Below are 20,473 nucleotides of genomic sequence, written 5' to 3'. Positions count from 1 at the left end.
CAGCAAGATGGAAATCAAAAGATTCTGTGTACTAAATGGCAAAGGAGAGAGAAGATTTCAAAATATATTGGCTACATAAAAAGCAATGCTAATGGGATAGATAGTTCATAGCCTTAAATTTTTATATCCAAAGGACAGAACGATCACAAATTAAAAACCTGATGTCTTGTGGGGGGAGGGGGGGAAATGGGCATTTATTGAAACCTTAATGTCTGTACCCCCATAATATGCTGAAATAAAAAAAAATACCTGATGTCATATATCAAGACTCTAGAAAAAGAACAAACCAAATTTAAAGTCAGCATAAGAAATAACAAAACTCAGAACAGAACTAAATGGAAGGAAACAGACTTTAATTTCCTTAGAAATAGAGAGGCAAATTTGAAATGCTGCAGTACATTTATTTAAACAGAATAACAATTAAAATGCATTTGTAAAATTTAGGAAAGGACCTAAGTTTGATAAAGAGATGATAATGATTATTGATTAGCATCATTTATTTCAGAAAATTAATGAATTTTCCCAAGCCATCTGAGAAAGAGATTAAAAGTAGAATACATTAGCATGTAGAGTATGACTGAAGGAGTAAATTTTTGTGCAAAAGACAGAAAATAAATATTCTCAGAAGGGGTAATTGAAACTCTTGGATAAGTAATGTCGAATACAATAAGGAAAATTAAAAAAATTCAAAAAAATATTTTAGTATGAATGATCATACAAATAGAAAGATAAAGAAGGATAAAATTAGAAGCAATTTTGCTTGAATTTATGAAATCATCAATGATACTATTAAGAATTGTTTTAGGTTTTAGTGAATAGAGGATGTGGGCTCCAAGAACAAATCATGATTTCAGGAAGTTTTCTGTTGAAAGGAAGATGAGTGATAGAATGTATATGACTAACTAAGGTAGGAACTGTTCACTGATAAATGGTGAGAATTAATGTGTTTGCAAAATGAGAAAAGAAAACCATTCCAGAGGATGAACTAAAGATATATGTTTAAGAGACAACAATTTACTACAAGTATGTGTTTTCTGAGTGATTTATAATATCACATAAGCAAATAAATAACCCTAAAGATGTAATCTTTACTGAGTTCTGCTATGTGCTATGCTCATAGTAATTATTGCATTTATTCTTCAGTAACAATTCTATAATATAGTTTAAGTTAGTTATACTCATTTTGTAGGTGAGAAAGCTGAGACATAGGTACCTTAAGTAACTTGCCCAAGATCACTCAGCCAATAAGTGACAAAAACAAGCTTAAACTGAAGCAGGTTTAATTCAGGGTCCACGCTTTTAACTTCATGGTAATAAACTACGTCAGTTGAGTAGAATAGGTTGTTTCAAATGCTTCATAGCATAGAAGATGAAGCTAATGTAGGCATTAGTAAAATGGATTTTAAGCAGTATCAATATTTTACTTAAGATAGAAAACTTAACAATTATTTTGTAATGACAGATTTTGAGGTTAGTATGTGAGGGTGCACATACTGAAACTATCCTGCTCTTCCCAATCACAAAAAAAAGATAAAATAAATATTTTCAAAGCTTTATTCATAATTCTAAGAAGTGAAAATATGACTGGTATTCAATGACACTAGAAAGCCATAGTGATTCAATTCTGGTCGGCCGCCATAACACTGCACTTACTCTTCTGTTGGGCATAATTACTTAATTGTCAAAAAGAGATTCTATCAACTCCAGAATAGGAGTAAAAAAATGAATCATTCAAGACTGACAATGTAATTCTAGGAGAATTAAGAGTCAGGACATCAAAGACACTAGTAAGTGTTCTTTTGATGATGTAGCTAATTATCACAAACTCTGTGGCTTAAGACAATACAAATATCATCTTATAGTTCTGAAGGACAGCAGTCCTAAATGAATTTCACTGGGCTAAAATGAAGGTGTTGGAAGGACTACATTTATTTCCGGATCTTTAGAGGAGAATCCCCTTTGTTGCCTTTTTCAGTTCCTAAAAGCTATATTCATTTCTTGACTCAATCATCTCCTTTCATCCTCAAAGCTAACATTGAACTCAATGTCTGGTTGAGTATTTTTTACATCACATCACTCTAACACTGACTCTTCTACCTCCCTATTCTACATTTGTAGACTCTTATTATTACACTGGGCATATAGGGATAATCCAGGATAGCTTTCCCATCTCAGTGTTAGCTGATTATCAACCTTAATTGGATCTGCAATCTTATTACCCCTCACCATGTAACCCACCACATTCATAGGTTTTGGGGTTTAGGATTTGCACATGTATTGGGAAACCATTATTCTGCTACTATAAGTGATGGACTATGAAAACAAGCATTGTTAGGCAAAGAAGAAAATGCTAAAAGTATATGTGAAATTCTAAATGCCTTAGACTATCTTGAAATGAGAGGATAGAAACTCTGAGTTTAGTGTGACTATTTTCTTCCCAGTTTTCTTGGGTATTTCTTATTTGTTTTCATCAGTGTCAGTCACAATCTATAGGTTTAAACTATGAATTTAAAATCCCATCATTATTTATGGGTGCTGCTGTTAGTCACTGTCTTCTATCATCTTCCTTCTTTGACCAGAGTTCTAGATGTTTAAAGCATCCAGAAAGAATATAATAGTGTCATATGTGACCATTTCAGTGTAGAATTACTTGAACTATCCATTAGTCAGCATTAAACTTTGACATCATTAGTTGAAAGATTTACCTGCGTCAACTAATGCAAAACACAAACTCGAATGAAATCACAACCACATCTTGATGATGATATTTTAAAATTATCTTTAGTAGTGCATTTAAGCATACTTACTTGCCTATGTCTTAAACGTAATATTTAATGTCAATGACATTTATTTTATAATTTTTTGTAGAAACAAGTTGAAGGGACAAAAGACTTAGTATCTGTGTCTTCTGTCAGATAACCTTAACATTTCTTCTAGAGGGATCCTCCATTTATTGTATTAGAGCCCATTCTGTATCTGGAAAATATGAATAGGTGTTTTTTCATAGTTATAAACCATCAACTATACGTTACATGCAGTGGATACTTTACTATCTACACATAGTCACAGAATTCCAGAATTTAGGTGCTGGAAGAGAAGTAATAGAAATAAAACTAGTCTAATTTAGATAAGAAAATATACCTGCATAAACCTAAATTTAAAAACCTATACCTCAGAGGACCCCTGGGAGATTCAATGCAAACAGGAAGATATCATTACATGCAGTCATCAGACTGACCAAAATATCAACTAAAGAGGCCCTTCTAAGAGCTGTAAGATGAAAGAAGCAAGTAACATACAAGGGAAAGCCAATTCGAATAACATCAGACTTCTCTACTGAAACTTTACAAGCAAGAGAGACTGGGCCCCCATTCTCACTCTTCTGAAACAGAACAATGCCTAGCCTAGAATCTTATTCCCTGCAAAACTAAGTTTTGTATATGAAGGAGAAATCATGACATTCTCAGATAAGCAAATACTGAGGGAATTCACCAAGACAAGACTAGCCCTTCAAGAAGTACTCAAAACAGTGTTACCCACGGATCAGCACAATAAACACAAATGCAAATCTACTCAAAGCTAAAGATCAAAGCCCAGACACTACAATGGCTCAAGAGAGAAAACAAAGCAACAAAGTTCAACCCAACATAATGAACAGAAATCTTCCCCACATATCAGTTATCTCAATAAATGTGAATGGCTTGAACTCCCCACTCAAGAGACATAGGCTAGCCGAATGGATAAAAAAAAAAACACAAGCCAAGTATCCAGGAAACACATCTAACCTGCAAGGACATTGGCCTAGGCAAAGAATTTATGAAGAAGACCCCAAAGGCAATCACAACAGCAACAAAAATAAATAAATGGGACCTAATGAAATTAAAAAGCTTCTGCACAGCCAAAGAAACTATCAAGAGAGCAAACAGACAACACACAGAATGGGAGAAAATTTTTGCAAGCTACACATCTGATAAAGGGCTGATAACTAGAATCTATTTAGAACTCAGGAAAATCAGCAAGAAAAAAATCAAACAACCCTATCAAAACATGGGCAAAGGACATAAATAGAAACTTCTCAAAAGAAGACAGAATAATGGCCAACAAACATATGAAAAAATGTTCAACATCTCTAATCATCAGGGAAATGCAAATCAAAACTACAATGAGATATCACTTAACTCCAGTGAGAATGGCTTTTATCAAAATGACAGCCTAAAACTATGGTGTTCAAATAATTGTAGTGTTCAACAGGGATCTGAGGGGAAGAGACCCACATCTTAAGGATGTAATGAGCATTGTAGGGGGAAAAGGATTACCTCTATCCCTTTTTAGGGAAAAATAATTTGTTAATGGGAGGTGAACAGGTGGAAGGGGGGAGAAGTGGAAGGGTACGCACTTTCATGGTGGGTGCAGGGCGCACCACTTAAAGACTGGACACGCTTGAAACTCTGGCAGAGCGGGGTGGGGAGGGGGGCAGGGGCAAGATATGTAACCCTAACAATATTTGTACCCACAGAATTTGGGAAAAATAAATAAATAAATATAAAAAAGAAGTGGAAAAAAAATGTCCCCGAACAACAAATGCTGGCTTGGATGCAGAGAGAAAGGAACACTCTTACACTGCTGATGGGACTGCAAACAAGTTCAACCTCTGTGGAAAGCAATATGGAGATACCCCAAAGCAATACAAGTAGATCTACCATTTATTTGATCCAGCAATTCCACTACTGGGCATCTACCCAAAAGATCAAAAGTCACTTTATGAAAAAGACACCTGCACTCGAATATTTATAGCAGCACAATTCACAATTGCATAGCTATGGAAACAATCCAAGTGCCCATCAATTCATGAGTGGATTAATAAAATGTGGTATATGTATACCATGGAGTACTACTCAGCTTTAAGAAACAACGGTGATATAGCACCTCTTGTATATTCCTGGATACAGCTGGAACCCATTCTACTAAGTGAAGTATCTCAAGAATGGAAAAACCAGCACCACATGTACTCATCAGCAAATTGGTATTAACGGACCAACACCTAAGTGGACATATAGGAGTAACATTTATCGGGTGTCAGGAGGGTGGGAGGGGGGAGGAAGATCCGGGTATATACAACCACAACGAGTAAGAAGTGCAACGTTTGGGGGATGGACATGCTTGAAGCTTTTACTCGAGGGGGGAGGGTGGGCATGGACAATATAAGTAATCTTAACACTTGTACCCCCATAATACACTAAAAAAAAACCCTATACCTCAGTTCCTAAGCCTATGGTGCACCTTGTTCTCAGTTCATTTCAAAAACAGTGGACATATAGAAGTAACATTTATCGGGTGTTGGGAGGGTGGGAGGGGAGAGGAGGGGATGGGTGTTTACAAGCACAATGAGTAAGATGTGCAATGTTTGGGGGATGGACATGCTTGAAGCTCTTACTCTAGGGGGGAGGGGGGCATGGGCAATATAAGTAACCTTAACACTTGTACCCCATAATATGCTAAAATAAAAATTATAATAATAATAAAAAACAGTATCATTCTGTTTTGTTTCTTTTCTTTCTGATTTTTATTGTGCTTTAGAGATACAAGTTACAGAGTTTTATTGTCTCCCTCATTGCTTGAAAATGATAATAATTGAAATACAAGTTTGTTATTGTTCAAATTAATATTTTCAACAATGCACAGTCATTATAATATTTTTACATCTTCTCAAAATGCATGGCATCGGTGTCTTCCACAATCCAAGACTTTGTTCCATTTGAATATTGTCAATTAGAATCAGTTTTCTGAGATTTGTTAGATGTCAAAGAGATTGGGAGAAAGACTTTTAACAGTATATGCATACATGCATACATGATTTACCAATTTACCAATGGAATGAATTACTCTTTTTTCCTAAAGGAATAGTACACGAAGGGAAAGAGAGAAGATAACTTAGGAAATATTAATATTATGAAAGAATGAAAGTCATTCTGCCACTAACCTATTATAGAATTGCATGAGACCTTTTCTAAATATCTCTCTCTCTCTCTCTCTCTCTCTCTCTCTCTCTCTCTCTCTCACACACACACACACACACACACACACACACACACACACACACAAAGGCATACATACATATACAGTGGGCCATGACATGAACCAGAGATTATATTTCTAATAAGTATTTTCAGGAATAGGCTTTTGAATCATTGAAATAGCTAAGGATCTCTGCCCTAAAAGATATCAAAGATATTAAAGATGAGATATGTCTCATCAAAAATTGAGCCAGCAAACCAACAAAATGTACTTTTCTCCTACTTTATATTTTAGTGATTCTAACCCCTGTATCTCATGCCCATTGTAAATGCCATCTACCTTTACATGAAAAGAGCCAAAAGCATCAGTTGAGATATTACCATGTAGTGGTGTTTAAATTTTTTATTTGATAGTAATGGAAATATATTTGTATAGTCTAATTATAAAGGTTTTTCATAGCATGGCAGAAGAAAATTTATAGTTTCATATAGAAAAAATAAAATTTATATATAAAAAGTTGAATTTCTCAAAAATCTGTCAAAAATGCAAAGCGTATTGGATGAAAGAGTAATGTTCTGGAATCTAGTAATTCAGACAGAAAGTCATTGCAATAATGCAGGCAACTAAATTACAATCTATTCTGGGATGGCAAAAGTGAGAACAAAACAGATCCTTTTTTATAGCTAATATTACTAGCTATAGTAATAGCTAGTAATATTAGCTATTATTTTACTTTTGTCTATTTTTGCAGATCAATTTCTATCAATTAATATTCATATATATTTCTATAAATTGCTTCTTTGCATTTATTGTGGCTAGTCTTGGCTTAAATGTTTTAGTGGTTTATGTAATCATTTTTAACTACAGTGATATAGTAATGTATGTTGAGTCTCCCCATAAAAAGAACATATGTTAATATAATAATTATTTGGGGGAATATATTGACAATTGAGAAATAGGTATTTTACAGAGAGAATTGGTTATGAAGTAAATTAAGCAATGTAGTAATATTTTATTGGGTGCAAAGAAGATGGGAGTATAGTGAGCGAAAATCAATGGTTTACGTGGGATGTCAAGCCCAAAATGAGATAGTGTCCAACTTTGTAAAAATGAAAGGAAATATAAAATGGAAATGAATACAGTGATGAGAGGGATAAGAAAGAAAAATACGTATATTATAGAGAAGAGGTGATGTAAATGTTCCCTTCCTCTTTTTCTATTATGGCCAAGATCCCCAAAATAGACAAATATTTATTCATCAGGCTGAGAAGCTGGGTCATATTATTTATTTCTTCTTTCTGAGGGTCTCTTTGTGAACATTTTTTTTTTTCAGTACTTCTGAGAAAGTCTATTACTAACGTTAAGAGTCATGCTTCAGTTTCTGGGTTATGGTGCAAATGATAATCTCCTATTTCAACTTTCTTAAATTATCTTTCTTTAAACCATTCATTACCTTAATATATAATATGCCTTACTTCTGTATTTATTTCCTACCTTCTCAGAATAGAATCTAAGCTTTATGAAGGCAAAGGTTTTTATTTGTTTTGTTCTTCAAAATCTAAATCATTTCTAGTTCATAGTAGAAATTCAAAAATATTGAAATGAAGAAGTGGCTACGTTGGGATAAGAATATCAATGCCATATTTTAGATTTACCTGAGTAATAATTTATGCAAAAATCACGTTATGATATAACGAATACTAAAAACTACATATTTATAAATAGCAATCATTTATAAGCAACTTTAAAATACAAAGGAAACACCCAAGTAGAATCTTTCAAATCGTCTCCTGTGTTGCAATGCCATCATGTTCTGATCTCTAATTTAGAATAAGAAAAGTAAATAAAAGCTATTATACACAAATTTGGTTGTCCCCTGACTATCTAATATGGGTCATGAGACGGTCAGCTGATATTAGTTTCTCAAATATTCTTACCTTAAATTGTAATCTTTCCAAGTAAATTCCCCCAGAGAAGTCAGGGCTAGGTGTTATTAACTTCCTTTGTACTTCAGAGTCAAGAGAGGGTGAGTGGTCTTGATAAAAATGCAGATTTGTAAGTTGCAGTTTAAAGATTCAGTAGGCTTTGGACATACCAGTGACTCAAGTGCAGGCAATCACAGCAGCAACAAAAATAAATAAATGGGACATGATCAAACTACAAAGCTTCTGCACAGCCAAAGAAATAGTCATGAAAGTAAACAGACAACCTACAGAATGGGAGAAAATTTTTGCATCCTATGCATCCGATAAGGGACTGATAACTAGAATATACTTAGAACTCACAAAAATTAGGAAGAAAAAATCAAATAACCCCATTAAAAAGTGGGCAAAGGACTTGAACAGAAATTTTTCTAAAGAAGACAGAAGAATGGCCAACAAACATATGAAGAAATGCTCAACATCTCTAATCATCAGGGAAATGCAAATCAAAACCACAATGAGATATCACTTAACCCCAGTGAGAATGGCCTTTATCAAAAAATCTCCAAACAATAAATGCTGGCGTGGTTGCGGAGAGAGAGGAACACTCCTACACTGCTGGTGGGACTGCAAAGTAGTCTAACCTCTGTGGAAAGCAATATGGAGATACCTTAAAGCGATACAAGTGAATCTACCATTTGATCCAGCAATCCTATTGCTGGGCATCTACCTAAATGATCCAGTGACACTCTACAAAAAAGACACCTGCACTCGAATGTTTATAGCAGCACAATTCATAATTGCAAGGCTGTGGAAACAGCCCAAGTGCCCATCAATCCAAGAATGGATTAATAAAATGTGGTATATGTATACCATGGAGTACTATTCAGCTCTAAGAAACAATGGTGATATAGCACACCTTATATTTTCCTGGTTAGAGCTGGAACCCATACTACTAAGTGAAGTATCCCAAGAATGGAAAAACAAGCACCAGATATATTCTCCAGCAAACTGGTATTAACTGAGTAGCACCTAAGTGGACACATAGGTGCTACAGTAATAGGGTATTGGGCAGGTGGGAGGGGGGAGAGGGGCGGGTATATACATACATAGTGAGTGAGATGTGCACCATCTGGGGGATGGTCATGATGGAGACTCAGACTTTTGGGGGGAGGGGAGGAAATGGGCATTTATTGAAACCTTAAAATCTGTACCCCCATAATATACCAAAATAAAAAAAAATAATTAAAAAAAAAAAAAGAACAAAAAAAAAACAAAAAAAAACCACTGATTTAAACAATCCTTGCCAAAATAGCCTGACATATGAAAAATACAGAAAAAAACATAAAGACACATTTTAAAAATGACAAATATTAGAGTACATAAAGTCATCTGACTTTTGTTATTGTATCTTTACTGCTCACTCCTCTCATTTCCCACATGGGATTCTATCTACTGCCCAAATCAAATTTATCTAAATTATATTTCTGCAAACCCTCCCATAACAGGATTGGGCATTATTTGGCAATTAAGATTTAGAGCACAACACAGAATTAAGACATATGCAACATGGATCACATTTTCATAGTTACTACTTTACAATGGATAAGGAAAGAAAGGGGAAAGAAAAATGAAAGGTAATTCAGGTATAAAGAGAGCTTGCATTAAACATAAGACAATGTAAGTTTGGTGAGCAAAGCTAGTGATTTGGTAGATATTAGAATGTCAATATGACTCCAGGGACCCTGGGAAATACAAACTTTCTTGTATTTGACTCCAATTTCTCATGACAAGTTCTAGGACGGTGTACTGGCTAGATAGGTACTATATACTTGAAAAGTGTTTGAAAAAATATTTTGAAATAATCAACCCTAACTCAATATCAATATTAGTATCTACCAGATTCACTTTTGTTTATACTTAATAATTATCCAATTGAAAAGAAAATACATAGAGAAAAACCTCTCTTTTTGCATAATAGTTCAATTCTTCAGACAAGGATAATATGGTAAATATTGCAAGTGGATAGTAAGTATGAGGAGCTATATTCTTTGTTATTTGATCAACATTTAGAAATTCCATCTGACTTCAATGCATACCATCTGGGGGATGGTCAAGCTTGAAGCTCTGGCTCAAGGCAATATATGTAAATTAAACATTGGTACCCCAATAATATGTTGAAATTAAAATAAAATAAAATAAATAAATAGAAATTCCATTTGGCATCAATACTTCTAAGGATCTAATGAAACTTGAACTTGACAGTAATGGGACACGCTGAATTAGTAGTAGTAATTAAAAAGTTTACTGTCACAGAATTGAACTATTGAACCACTTGGTAATTACTTGGGTAATATAATAGAAGTAAACAAGACTCACACTAGTTCCTGACCAAAAATGCTTGGTATTGTGAAATCTGTGCAACAAAAACAAACTAGTGAATTAGTGAGTTGTCCCCAAATTCCATGATCCAAACAATAATTCATAGGACAGAACTTGTTCAGAAATAAAAACCGATCAAACAGAAGATTGAGAAGGATGAAAACTTTGTGAACCCTCACCTTTACCCTTTACTTAGACATTGTGTTAAATTCTTGAGAAGCAGCAAGATTTACAGAGGTCCTGAAATCATATGCATGGAGAGACGAAAGCTAAAGGTAGAAGTAATTTGACTTGGATATATTTTCTTTTTCTAATTAACCAAATGATACAATTATCCCAAGACAAACAAGGCCAATATATTTATTTTGCTTCACAGTAGAGTTGTCTGACATTAGAAAATGGGATCTGAAGACATTTTAGATTTTTGCCTGGGTTTGTTTATGGCTCATGGGATTAGGTTATAGATAACAGAAAGGTGAAAATACTCATATTTTTCCTTGCTACCCTAGAATATTTTGATAATTTATAGTTTCTAATGTATGAATGTCAAACAGGAAGACTTGGAGGGAATCACATTTCATACTGGATTTCTGGAATGAGCATGTCCCATAGGCCTCCTGAATCACATAGTATTAGCCTCTGATTTGGTAGAATATGGAATGACAATATGACTCTAGGGACTTCAGTAAAGGCAAAATTTCTTGTGTGTGACTGTGGTTGCACATTATGGGATGTATTGATATAGTGCTAAAGATATAATGGCTAGATGGGAACTGTCAAACTGAGTAGTTGTGAGAACATTTTAGTATAGGCAAAAGTAGTTAAGAGAATATTTAAAACAGGGAAATATTATTTATAAAATCTTCATAAATTATATTTCCTACTCTGAATCTGGGTTGAGACAGACTGAAACTTCATCTATTCCTGAGTAGGTTAGCAGGTCCCTGGGGTCAATTAAGTATGCTAAGATTTTTTTTGACAGAATATTCTCCATTGTACCCCAAATTTGCAAAGGGCAATGATTATAAGAGAGAGTCTAATGTTGGTAACAGGGTAGCAAAATGAATGTGCTGTTATCAGAAAAATGTGTTTGAATGAAAATTCAACCTAAGGTTTCAAACCTAAAGGTCAACAGGATCTCAAGAAATTCAGAGGTTAAAGGGAAAAGTCATTCATAAATCAATAGAAATACATGATAAATGATGATAAATACCATAATAGTTATGTGTAAGAATTATTAAATTACAAAGTAGGAAAATTGATTTTTTTGAATTTGAGAGAGATGGAAATTGAAAAGAGAAGATGATCTTTGACTGTTTTTAAAATAGAAAATAAAGGTTTTATTTTTTAAAAATAGAGGAGGAGGGTAGAGGGAGAAAGAGAAATATATGATAGGTTGGTTACAGCTGAGGGAATGATTTCCAAGTAGAATAGTGAGATTCATCTACAATATAAAGACTATTTGGAAGAATAATTGGAAATCAGGCTAGGAGGAAAGCGCGAGGCCAAATAATAAAAATTTTTGATGGAATTACATAGGACAAAGTTATGTCCTGAAATTCTGACTGTATTCTGTGAACATGAAGCAAAATAATATCCTGTTATCTCCTCTTCAATTAGGCTTTAGAAGATACTTTCTGTCTTTAAAACTGCTAACTAGTACCCTGTAAGACAAGAAAGGACAGGTTCAATACATGAATGAACAGATGTTAATTGAAAGAGAAGACTTGCCTTCAAATGAAGGTTATTTCGATCATGATAAGATTGTAACTGAAATAAATAAATATGTCTATGATCATCTCTTATTCTAGAAATATGATAGCTCAACTCAAATGCTCATACATGGTTATTTAATTTTACATTTGGATTAATTAAATTAACTTAATAGTCAAGTTATCAGTTGTATTAGCCATATTTCAAGCGTTCAATAGCCACAGGTATATAGTGTCTATTGTATCAGACATCTCAGATTATGTAATTTTCCCTTCATCATAGAAAATCCTTTAACGTGGCTGAAACTAATATACACCAATCTTGATGTAGGCTCATCTCATTATGCCCCTAGAAATTTCCTTAATCATTTATTTATATATTTACCCAATGACCAACTTATCCCAGTTTTCTCTAGAATTTCCCCATTTTAGCATTCTAGGGGGCTGGGGATAAATAAGGCATATTATTCTAGCTCTCATCAAGATTTTAAACTGAAGATTTGACAACAATTAATTCTTGAGTATGTTCTTGTCTACTTTCATGCTGGTTTATTCCGTAGTACCAAGAGTTTACATTGATTTTCTACCTTGTAGCTTGAGCTTTAACCTTCTTTTCTACTATCTCTTTTCTCCAGCATTCTATGAAAAATAGAGCTTTTCTCCAAAGTTAAGATTGCATCTGGGGTCTACTATTATGTTCCAGCTCTATCTACTGGAGTCCCTCTCTTGCCCATTATTTGTGCAGCCACAGCTGAAGTGGATGTTAGGGAATATACTCTGTGCCAGGTTGTTCAACCCAGGTTTTCACAGTCACAGGTCTTTTTGTTCACGTTCATGGTTTCCTTCAAAAAGACCTCAATAGACTTCTGATCTTTCTTCCCTCCATTCAGTTCCATATGCCAGTAATTTTTACTAAATTTATTTCCAGGAAAGAATACTTAGACCCATTTTTATCTTTTTTTCTTTGTCCTCAAGTCTCTTTCATTTTAATAGGAGTCAATTTAACTTTGAGACCAAATAAAATAACACGATTGGATAGAAAACGTTATATTCTGAAGCTGGGAGCCTAGGAGCAGTTGACTTTCCACCTCAAAAAAGCTTTTAATTCCTTGACTCTTATCCCCTTAGATCTCTGCTCTCAAACAGCAAGTTCTTACTGGAGCTAATTTCTTTTTATTAAAACTTTGCTAAAGGCAGCAACACTAACATTCTATCTGGATGGGCTCTATTGGATCTCTTCCCCTGGAACTACACTAAAGGTAGACTCTTTGCCTTTTGAATTACTGAAGTCACAGTGTGATCAAGTGCTTTCAGTGTTTTTAATCAATGTATGACATGGGAATCCTTTCCAGTCTCTGCTGTCAGTTTTATCATTATCCACCATGTGACAGTCAAGCTAAATAATGTCTGTATTAGTGTAGGCTAAGCAAAATGCCAATTAGATTCAAACTTATAATGAGTACATACAACAGAAATTTATTTCTTGCCTACATAGCAGTCTTGGACAGTATTCAGGTGAGTGAGACGGCCTGCTTTGCATATTCAGAAACCCAAGATGAAGACCATTCTGTGTTCTGCAACATATAACTTTCTAGATTGCATGGTTTTCCCTATCCCTTTAGTAGGGAGTGTGAAGACACATGGAATAACTTATTGCAAGTGGTTGCTTATTTGGGGTTAATGGAGGTTAGGCCATGTCCTCCCATATTTCTTTGGTTAAATCTGAGGGATGTGATCAATCCTAACATCAAAGGAGACTATGAAATGTAGTTAAGCTGTGCATCTAATGTGTGGCAAATACTAACAGTCTCAGATACAAAGATCCTCACTGGTAACTAACAAGTGAATCAACTCAGCATTTATTCATTTTCCAAGGCATTGATCAAACATTGCATGCCAGGCTGTTTCTTCTCTGGTGTAAGCTCATGGTTTCTTGGTGTGCTACTCAATTGGCCACATACGCCTTCACTCTCTTCTTTTTATCCCCAATCCATGTTAATTTTAATCTTATACTTAGGAAAAATAAACTTCTTCTGAATCTTTTGGCCTTGGCTTAGTCCAGGGGATTTTGAGCCTTAGGGCATATCATATGAGAGGTTTTTTTTAAATATATTTTTTATTTTATTTTATTTTAGAATATTATTGGGGTACAAATGTTTTGGTGACATGGATTGCTTTTGTACTGCTTGAGTCAAAGTTGTAAGTGTACCATCAGCCTGATACTGTATTTTGTACCCAATAGGTATGATTTCACCCATCCCCTCCTCCCCATCCCTCCTGCATGATTTCCATTCAGTTTTAGTCCCATCTATACACATGAGTGCTGATTGCTTAGTTCCAATTTAATGGTGAGTACATGTGGTGTTTATTTTTCCATTCTTTCGATACCTCACTTAGGAGGATGGTCTCCAGTTCCATCCAGATTGTTGCAAAATGTATTAATTAATTTTTTATGGCTGAGTAGTACTCCACGGTATATATATACTACATTTTGTTAATCCACTCATGAATTGATGGGCACTTGGGCTAATGCCACATCTTTGTGATTGTGAATTGTGCTGCAATAAACATTCTAATGCCCATGTATTTTTGATTTAATGACTTTTTTCCCCTTGGGTAAATACCCAGTAGTGGTATCAATGGATCAAATGGTAGACCTACTTTAAGTTCTTTGAGGAATCTCCATACTGTTTCTATGGAGTACTGTTTCTATAGAATAGAAACAGAGGTTGAATAGAGGTTGGACTAGAGGTTCAATAGAGGTTGAACTAGTTTGTAGTCCCATTAGAGGTTGAACTAGTTTGCAGTCTGACCAACAAGGCACAAGTGTTTATTTCTCTCTGCATCCAAGCCAGCATCAATTTTGGGGTAAATTTTTAATAAAAGCCATTATCACTGGGTTAGGTGATATCTCATTGTGGTTTTGATTTGCATTTCTCTGATGATTAGGGACTTTAAGCATTTTTTCGTATGTTTATTGACCATTAGTCTCTCTTCTTTTGACAAGCTTCTGTTCATGCCTTTTGCCCACTGTTTAAAAGGGTTCTTTGATATTTTCTTGCTGATTTGCTTGAGTTCTTTGTAGATTCTAGTTATTATAAGTTTTTTTTATGGTTTTACAGTAGTATTGTATATACTTGCTTGCACTGAAGGAGTGTTTGGAGTGAGCTTATTGAAGTCGAAATGATATCCTGCCACACTGTTTCCTTTCTGTCTGGTGAAAGCAGTGATCATCTTAGAGGAATCAGCAATCCATTTTCTACCTTTATAAGATATGGATTAATGTAACTGAGAACACAGTTCATGTGTCACCTTAGACTACAACATTAGGAAATTTAGTAGGACAATTTCACACCTTTGGAGTTTGCTGAATATTTCTTGCATCTTTTAGCAACTTCTTAGAATAAAAGAAAGCATACTACAAAACTGGCCACTGGAGTAATAGAGTGAAAAAAAATATAGCTTTTTTAGTGGAGAGTTTTCTAGCCAGGGACTATAAACAAAGGCACCTGAATGAACTAATCTGGAACCTAGGGCAGTTAGAAAACCCTGAGAGATGGAAAATCAGAAAAGAAAACCTTGGGACTCTAGGAAGAACCTGGCCCCATAGATATTTCACAAACATGTAATAATCTTTCTATGCTTGGAAAATACCATTATTGATGGCAAACAGGATAATTTTAACAGTGCAACCAGAATTACACATAGGTACAGGTGAAATTATCATAATTGTTATCATTGGAGGCAAATTCCAGGAAAATGAAGTCTGAAAGAATGATAAGGGACACATTTATATGTTTTTTTTTTTTTAAAAAGAGTCACTCAAGATGCCTTTCCTAGACCAAAAATTAACCTTAAAAATACCTCTGGAATTGATCATAAATAGAATAGAAATCTATTCAGTTTTTCTATACATTCTATTGTCAAGGATAACCCACTTTTGGCTGTCAGAGTAGATGATTTCTTAAGACCTATAGCAATCCCCGGCCCCTAAAATTTGAACAGACCTAAAGTGGCCTATGGAACAGAGGGAATAGTGGCAGAGGAAATAGAGGCAACCATTTAAAGAAATTTCTCAAGGAAAGAAGAATCAACAAGAATGAAATGCAATGACTAAGCTAGAATCTTCCAGAAAACACAACCAAAAGTCTTAGATTGTAAAACAAAACAAAACAAAACACCACTTTAATGATAGCATAGGAATAGCTTCTTATTTTATTTCAACTGCAAGTGATATCTGTTATGAACTAGTGACCATTAAGTTTCTCCAAATGAGTGTCTTATTATACTTTCCATATGCTTTTTCCATATGAATATATTGGAAGTGCTAGGCCTAGTTAAACTTATTTATTTAATGATAGATTGTCAGACCATGGTAAGCTACAGCCAAATTTCACAAAGAAGCATGGTTTGCATATCATCCACAGAAATCCTGGGTATAAAATTGAATATAATAACATCATATTTTTCCTTCCTTTTAAGAGGAGTTAAGTGTTTGTATATGTGTCTGTGTGTTTGTGTGTGTGTATGTGTGTGTATTCTTAGATATATTTTTAGAAGTCATTTATGAGAAGAGAATTTTTTAATTGGGTGGCCAAATAGTTAGACTGAGATTTATATTTATTGGTTGCCAATTATTTTTTATAACCTCAGTTCATATTTTCCAGCTATGTAGTTTAATTGTGATTGAATATCACAATTATATCACCCTTATATTCAGAAATATCACCCTTATATTCAGAAATATGACTGATTGACATAAAACAATTAAAGTACTCTGTTCCCTATTTATAAATCTAATAAGGCTTGTGGATTTTCTTTAATTTCTTTTCTTTGTGCTGGATTTGAACACAGAAGAATGTAATAATGTAATCTTGGGAAATACTAGGCAGATACTTCTCAGATGTTAAATGGGAGTTTCCCAGGAAAGAATCCAAAACAAAGTGATGAGCTAGGATGTATATAGATGAAATTGAACCCTGACTACATTGTTTGACCTATTCAATAAAAACTGAGTTTTCATTCATTTTATATAATAAGTTCCCATTATTTTAAAAGCTGATTTGAAAGCAGTTTCTGATTCCTGCAACCAAAGTACACACACACACACACACACACACACACACAACTAGTGAGAAAACAAGTGGTTTAGGATTAGACATGAAAAATGTATATTGGTAAAATTTACATAACTGAAAATATTTAAAATAATAACTAATATTTTTGGCCATGCCAAGGTATCCCAAGAAAAAATATTCAACATGTACTTCAGTAAAGTTTCTCTACAAAATTTTAAACAGCACTTTGTTAGACAACCTCATGAACTACTCCTGTAGACTCAATAATTTTAAACAAAGAAAATGATTAAAAAATGATAAATTTGGATAATTCATATAGATGAGTGATCTTTTGACATACAAAAAAAAAAGCAAGCAATCTAGGAATCATAAGAATATTCATGACAAAAGGAAGTAATAAAAAAAGAGAAACTAAGACCTGATAGTTGCTTTAAATTGCCAAGGATTATGTTCCATTCTTTCTGACACCTGATTTCTGGTAACCTTCACTAGCTAAGAATTTTCTAGCTAAGAATAGCTAGAATTTTCTAGCTAAGAACTAGCTAAGAACTCTCTAGCTAAGAATTTTCCTTGTTCTCAAATGCATTCAACAAATATGTGAGACCTAGATTGTCTCCAATATTTTTGACAAATAATGCTGTGTACATAGTAGGCATCAATTTCTCTCTTTTGTATATTATCTCAAATTTCAGATTATTAATTGCCTTGCCATAGAGTATATAGTTAGTAATTGAGAGAACAGAGATTTTAAGCTAGATCTGAATGACTCCAAAGATAAAGATCTTTCTTTTCCCTCTAGACTACTCCCAGGAAGGACATGTACAATATGAAGTCCACTTCAGTGCATTTGCCCCTCAAAACCATCAGAAGACTGATCTGAAGATTACAAGAACTAAAACATGCTTTAACTACAAAGTTCAAAGGTAGAACTATACTATGAAAATTGAAAGTAAACAGCTACATAGGAATTGACTCACATTTTTGGCTATTTTACTTAATAACTGAAAGAAAGTTCAGGGTAAAATTCTAAATATTATCATATTATATACTGTATAACTTAATTTTTTGCAAAGTAGTTGCATTTGCATTTATTTGTGGTAATCACTGTATTATTTCTTAGGGATAACACCAGTATTGAGCATTATAATTAAGACTTTATTAGCAGTTTTATATGAATTCAGTAGTACTTTGTAACAGCAGGTATGTGGTTATAAATATCTTATTAGAGGCATATAATTCCAATAATTCATATGGCTGTTGAGATGTTAGAGAAAATGAAAATTTCATGAAGTTTTAAGTGTTGAGAATTTCTATTTTTGTGTTTAGATATTTAGCTAAGAGGGGAATATTATTATGCTTTATATGAAAGTGACTGAGTCAGCAAATCCCAGGGAATGAAAATAGCTTCTCATATTTGGATTTGCAGTTTAATTATATCGTCAATCTGGTGAGACGTTCAAAGTAAAATCTCAAGGTTATAATCTCTTTCTGATGTTCCTTTGGAATTTGGATGACAAAAATTACCCAAATAAACAAAAACAACTTCTCAGGTTCTAGTGTCTTTCAAACGTTGTAGAAATAATCCAGCATTTTTAATCCTGAGGACTCATTTTATTTGGGTCAGACCCCATTTTCTTAAATTTGATGAATGTATGAGATTATCCTGTAAAGAAGAAATTCAATTCAAAAAATAAAATAGAAGGTTTAGAATTAAGACAATGTATTGAATAGTTTTTTTTTTTTTCCTTATTTCATGACATTATAAGGGTACATTTTGGTTACATTTTATGACTTGGCCCCACCTAAGCAGGGATTAGAGGCATGCCCTTCTCCTCTACACTGCTCATGGTGTCCATTAGTTGTGAGTTTACCCCTCCAACCCCCTAATCCCTGGAGAATATTACTACTGTGTGAGCACCACAGTGTTGGTCAGTTAGTGCCAGTTTGATGGCGAGTATGTGTGGAGCCTATTCTTGAACATTTTTATTAGTGTTAAATAAATAAGAAATACTGTTATGTTTTATAATTATATCTTGCATTAGCAATTGATATTTTATAATATGTAGTGAATAAATTTAAGAATTAATTCTATAAATCCATCTGCAGGTATAAAAAATTGCTCACTGTGGTCATATTAATATTCATTTAACTTCTAGAGGACATAATTTTTTTTGCTACTAAAACTCAAGTTGAAACAGGTATTTTTAGTGAGTTGATACTTTTTTTGTGGATTGGCATGCATTAAGTGTTGAGGTGATCAGTTAAGACAAATGGATGTGCAAATCCTAAGTTTTACACTTAGTAGTTGTACATTCTTGGGTAACTGATTTATCTTTTCTAAACCTTGCTATCCTTATGTGGTAATGATATTGACCTTAAAGAGCTAGTGGAAAGATTAAGTAAGGAAGCATATATTTGACACAGTGCCTGGAAATAAGAAATATGCAATGAGTATATTTGGATGTTTTACATTTAGGTTAATAATTTATATTTTAAATGATATAATTTTACTGAGTTAAAATTAAGAAAATAAAAGATGGTTTCTTTAAATGTTTGATATTGAATTAACTTGAACAAAATCATTCTGTATTCTAATTCAATGATATAAATTATATCTCCTAGCTCAATAGAAAAAGAAATTTTTATTCATTTCCATCTTGATAACTTCATGTAAATTATATGAAATTATTCTGGGGCTTACAAGTGACAGCAAAATGTGAGAACTTTTCATAATTATGAATAAAATTTTAAGTATATGTAAAGCAGAATGTGCAACCTTCTGATTGGCCAGAGGTCATTGAATAACAAATGCTCTTTAAAAAGAGCTACACCTTGATTTATTTTTTTTTCTCTCCTAAGAACCATTATTTGAACTGCTTAATGCAGAACAGAGAATACTGGCTTCTTTTGCAGATGACTGGGACAATTTATATATCTGAAAGGTTGATACTGCCATTCTTTGGAATCTGCCTCTATGTCACCCTGAGTATTCTTTTCTACATTTTCTTCATTACTCCTAGATTGCTATTCTTATCTGTGTCAAGGATTTGGAAATCACAGGATGAAGTCTTTTTCTTTTAAAACAAAGTCGTTGCTTTCTTTTCTATTTTAACCTTCATTCATCGTGAACATAAAGGAAACAGGCAAAAAATAAGGTCACTGATTTTGGCATTTAAAAGCTATCAGTATCAGTGATTTATATCATAGTGTTATTATTGGAAATATATCAAATGATGTCTGTGAAATAATAAAGAACAGAATGATTTAGTCATTTTCAATTTCCTGCTATATGAAAGTGATATTCTTAGGTGGAATAAAGGATAAATAGTGTAAACCACATATGCTGATTTCCTGTTCTGGAAAC

General features: G+C 33.6%; 1 long non-coding RNA gene across 1 annotated transcript in view; it reads left to right on the top strand.

Annotated features, from left to right (window-relative positions):
• LOC142869992 (uncharacterized) overlaps window positions 1-20,473 on the top strand; it is an 88,035-nt gene that overhangs the window by 31,285 nt on the left and 36,277 nt on the right. The window contains exon 3 of the long non-coding RNA XR_012918518.1: window positions 17,909-18,032. This is a non-coding gene — a long non-coding RNA (uncharacterized LOC142869992). The remainder of the gene's footprint in view (window positions 1-17,908; window positions 18,033-20,473) is intronic.

The sequence above is a fragment of the Microcebus murinus genome, chromosome 3 (genome assembly GCF_040939455.1).
Source record: "Microcebus murinus isolate Inina chromosome 3, M.murinus_Inina_mat1.0, whole genome shotgun sequence".
Lineage (NCBI taxonomy): Eukaryota > Metazoa > Chordata > Mammalia > Primates > Cheirogaleidae > Microcebus > Microcebus murinus.
Note: the sequence above shows the minus strand (reverse complement) of the source record. Positions and strands in the feature narration are given on the sequence as shown.